The 5,102-nt window shown below is 42.0% G+C and overlaps 1 protein-coding gene across 16 annotated transcripts in view; it reads left to right on the forward strand.

Annotated features, from left to right (window-relative positions):
- MAGI1 (membrane associated guanylate kinase, WW and PDZ domain containing 1) overlaps positions 1-5,102 on the forward strand; it is a 794,937-nt gene that overhangs the window by 401,234 nt on the left and 388,601 nt on the right. The gene's annotated exons all lie outside the window — the stretch shown is intronic.

The raw sequence follows: 5,102 nt of genomic DNA on the forward strand, positions 1-5,102 counted from the left end.
TTCCCATTCCTGGACCTTCTATTTCAACTTACTCCAGGCCACTCTCGAGTTCCTAACACCTCAAGCTTCTCTCTGTCCCTAACACATCAGGGTCTGTTAAGATGCTATTTCCCAGTCATTAAGAAAGAGGACTTGGGATCATTTTTGTTTGTTTTTGTTTTTCTAGGGTGCATGTGTTTGTCAGAAAGAGACACAGAGAGAGAGAGAGGAAGTAAGAAATCACCCCTGTGGGGGTATGGCCACTCCATAACTCCTTCTCCATTCTTTTATTGGGATCTTGGGCATACACAGACATGCACCCAGCATGAGTTTCAAGCCACTGGATCTGGGACTCGAACTGTGGCCAGCCATGTTGGACTCCAGTGCCACATGCCGACCCCTGGATTACTTTTCACAGTTTCTTCATTTGTAACACCGTGCCTGGCACTGAAGGGCTGTTCAGTAAACATTTTGTTAAGTCAATGAATGGAGCTAGGGAAATTTCAGAAAAGAGAGGGTTTGATATAGTTCCTTATTCTTTTTGGAGTAGTCACAAGATATTCCAATGAGGCTGTTTAGACTTCTGTTTAGATTCTGCTCATTCATGTTGGCAGTTGTCATGGATTGTTATTCCAGAGCATATTTTTAAAACACAAATGTTGGTCCATTCAGTCAGTGGCATCAATTTATAAAGGCAAGATTATTTTGTTTTAAATCCTATTTGCAAAGTAGGATGAAGTTTAAACTTCTCTGTATACCATCTCCTAGTGCTTTTCTCGTCAAAATGTAGCAAAAGTGCTAATTTTTTTTCTAGAGAGATTTTTGCTATAAGGTATGTGTGCTTACTGGAGAGACAGAGAGACAGAAAGTGAGAAATCGCCCCCCCGGGGGGTGGCCACACCACAACTCTTCTTCATTCCCCTCTAAGGATTTTAAGCATGCATGCACATGCAGGTGGCATGAGTTTCAGCCTCCACGTCTGGGACTCGAACTATAGTTAGCCATGTGGGAGTCCAGTGTCTTAACCATTACACCATCTGCTGGTTCCAGTGCTAATACTTTTACTACATTGATTAAGAAAACAATTAGATGGAGGACCAACTTCATAGCCCCATCTTAACCTACCAGTTAAGGGAACTGGATTCCATATGGTCACCTGCTATACTAATCCTAGGGCACAAGGCTTGAAAAATGCACTAGGAGTAGGGGAGCATTTGCTTATGTGTCCAGAATCCCAACAGGATGGAGAAAGAGCTGAAGAGATTGCGGCATGAACATTCTCTCTATTTTTTTTGGGGGGGGGGGTTCTCTCTCTCTCTCTCTCTGTCTCTGGCTAGTGCACGTACTCTCTGGCAAATAAAATAAAATTAGATGGAAAACTTAGTTTAGACCTGCTGAATTGTTGAACAGAAAGTGCTGAAAGGCATATTCTTAGAAACACAGAGCTTGTGCTTTTAGAGAAGGATTTGTTACTTCTTGACTCAGGATAGGGTTTTATGCAAAAACCACATTGCATCCACAAAAATATCCTGCAGATAAGGATATATCTCTTTGCCATAAAAATGCTTCCTTGTTAATAAGAATGTGAATGCAAATATCCCATTACATTCTCTATTGACAGGATAAATGGCCCAACGTATTTCTTTTTTATTTTTTTATTTTTTGGGCCACCAGATCTGAGACTGGAATTTCATTGGTCATATGGGAATCCAGTGCCTCAACCACCATACCACCTGCTGGCCTCTGAATTTTTTTTTTTTTTTTTTTTGGAGAGGATATTTTTTTGCTATAGGGCACATGTGCTAGACAGACAGACAAGAGAGACAGAAAGCGAGAAATCACCCCCTAGGAGGGATGGCCATGCCACAATTCCTTCTCCTCCACTCTCCTCTCAAGATCCTGGGCAAGCACACACACGTGCCCGGTGTGAGTTTAAGCCGCCGGGTCTGGGACACGAACCGCGGTCGACTACATGGGAGTCCCGCAACAAAACCATTACGCTAACTGCTGGTCCTCCCTATGTGGGTATTTCTGAACAAGAAACTTGAAAGTTTGTTTCACATCATTGAGCTCAAAATTTAGCAGTCATTTTGTTTTGGATTTTTTTTTTCTGTACTCAGGTAGTCTTGGGAATGGGGACAGGTTAAGGTCTAATCACCCTAGAGAGCTATAAAGATGTCCAAGAGATATTATGGTTTAGCTTTTGAGAATTACTCAATTTTTCAATTGGAAAATCCACAATTGAATACGATAGTCATGGACTGGTTCCCATGTGAATGAAAGGATTTTGTGTTTCAGATTGTTCAGACTGATTTGTGTCTTGCACAATTTCTTATCTTGTAAAAATTGGGGTAAAATTCATGTAACAAAGTTAAAACGTACAATTAAAATTATTGTGTAGTGCACAATTCAGGGCACACACCTGAATTTATTGATGAACTGTATTGCTGGTCTTACTCTTCATAAGGGTTTCTTAAGACATTCTTTTTAAAATTAGAATTCAGTGAATCCCAGAAGCACATCAGCTAGCCTTCACTGTTTTGTGAATTTTATAGGGAAGCAAAGACATTCAGTTAAGCTAGCACACTCTAAAAACAGGACGTTACTTAAAGTACTTTATTATCCAAATGTAAGCTTTGAAATAGTTTTTTCTTTCTTCAAATAGATCTTGATAAGAACATAGCGTGACTTAAAACCATGAGAATTGGAGTTTTTATAAAAATCTCCTGAAAGTCTCCGCATCATTGTCCTCTCTCGTATTCGTGTGCAAGTAATATAAAATGAATTGTGACTGATCCTTAACCTCAGCAAAGGTCTCCAAAAATTCAGTCAGGCAGAGCCATTTTTAATTGATTGGGGATTTGGGAAAGCCACTAAGGAGTTTGTACAGCAGTAGAAAGCGGTGTTTTGAGTCTAGAAAGAAAATAGGGATTATTGGGAAGGGTAGGTAAATATAAGAAGTAGCTCACTGTGCAAATTACTACCGAAGGGAATGAGATGAGGTCTGTGGACAACCCAGAAAGGGAAGAATTACTTAGTGCACTGTATATGTGCATTTCCACACAGTATTAGCTATTTTTGCCATTTTTCAAAAGAAACGAATCTCCGTGATTATGCACACAAATGCACAGAATCTTTCCAGGAACTGATTAGAATGATTGTTGAGAAAATGAACTGACATGACCTACAATAGCATTCCTAAATGTTAAAAACCACCAAGTCCTGTTGACTGTTTCATCAAATGAGCAAGTTCTTGGTACTTAATCAGATAAGAGGGGGGAAAATCCAATTCCAAATTATCTCTCTGGACAGATATAAATGGAGACAGAGGAGATCAAAAAAGAAGAAACCTGGCAAGTAGTCATGTTCAAAAAACATCCTTCTTGGGAACCAATAGTTAGCATAATGGCTATGTCACTGGACTCCCACGTAGTCGACCGCGGTTTGCGTCCGGGACCCAGTGGCTTAAAACTCATGCCAGGCGCGTGTGCGTGCCCAAGATCCCGAGAGGAGAATGGAGAAGAAAGGATTGTGGTGTGACCATCCCCCCTGAGGGGTGATTTCTCGCTTTCTGTCTCTCTGTCTCTCTCTGTCTGTCTGACGAGCGCACGCGCCCTATAGTGAAAACCTCTCCAAAGAAAACAAACAAACAAACAAAAAAACCATCCTCCTTGAGCATGAGGAAATCAGTGTACAGGACAGCCAGTCTGATTGGAGCCTCCCAGTGGGTGGTGGGTGGTCGTCCCTGGGCAAGTCAACTGATTTGATCCCTGGGTCTGCTGCTCATTGCTAACAACTGTGTCTAAGAAAATTGGAATGAGGTGAAGCTTGGAAACAAACTGCAAATTGGGTGTCTCCTAAGGCCGACAGAGCTCTGTTAAGGGGTGGGGAAATGAACCCTATTCATGTTGGTAAACTAAAATTTTATAAAAAGGAATGAGGCAGAACGGTTAGCCAGCTGGACCTGCACAGCGTTGCTCATGAGATGTCTTTTCCTGGGAGGATTATTAAAAGAGAACGGTGACCCCTTCCTTCTCCCTCCTCTCCTTATCCTCCCCGGGCTAGGAGATACTTCATTAACTGAGACACTTAAAAAGCGAGGTGAGCACTGAAATGGTCGCTTTCTGATTGTATCAGCTTCCCACAGACCCCACTGAATTCTAGGCATGTGAATTTCTTGAAACAAGTTTAAGCCCGTCATTGCCTAACAAATCCCCAGCTAACAATTCCCAGAGTTAATAGGAGTTTGGGAGGATTTTTAAAAACTGAGTCTTAATTTTTAGTGATCTCTCACTCTCTTTTTCTCCTTTCTTTAAAGTTTATTTCTTCTATGAGAGAGAGAGATATCCCTACCCCTAGCCAACTTCAGATCTTGGACATTTGCATGCTCAGCTTTTTCTGGGTGACTTCTGGATGTGAACCTGAAACCTTCTCCTGTTGGTCACCTTTGTATTTTGTGTTGCCCAGCCACCCAAGGAGCATTTTATTGACAGTCTTCCCCGCCATTACGGGTCTAGAACTTGTCTCCTGGAGGTTCCTTTACCCAAGCCAGTCAGTATAGTTGCACCCTCCCTTCCCGTTCTTCCCCACTAGCAAGAGGGAGGCGGTCCAAAGACTGGGAAGCCTGTGTATATTCTTTGGTTTTGTGTAAACCTGAAATTACCCTGCCACTTCCTATCAGCATAACCTTAGGCAAGTTTTGCACATTTTGAGTTAGAGATTCTGCAAGATACCCTAACAGCAGGGTCCACCAAGCAATTGGATATATAGGAGGAGCTCAGAAAAAGGTCCAGACTGGGAGACTCATCAGCATAGAGATAGCAAGTAATTGAAGCCTTCGGCTTGGATAGAACTGCCTAAGGGTAGTGCATTAATGAAATGAGAAAGGACACTGGGAGTGTCCTTACACTTTCCTGGACAAGTTTTTATTGGGTTTTTGTTGTAATTAGTGAGAAAAGTTGTCAGGGCAGTCTTGCTAGCATTTGAATAGAGCATTGACTGGTGATCATGGGTCCCCACTTAAGGCCAGTCTTGGGTCCAGCAAATGCCCTCTGTGTTCATGACTCTAGTTAAACTCATTCAGCATTGGAGCAGTTGTCGGGTTACCTCCTCTTGGTTCAGCA

This window comes from Tupaia chinensis, unplaced genomic scaffold (genome assembly GCF_000334495.1).
Source record: "Tupaia chinensis unplaced genomic scaffold, TupChi_1.0 Scaffold000682_1, whole genome shotgun sequence".
NCBI lineage: Eukaryota > Metazoa > Chordata > Mammalia > Scandentia > Tupaiidae > Tupaia > Tupaia belangeri.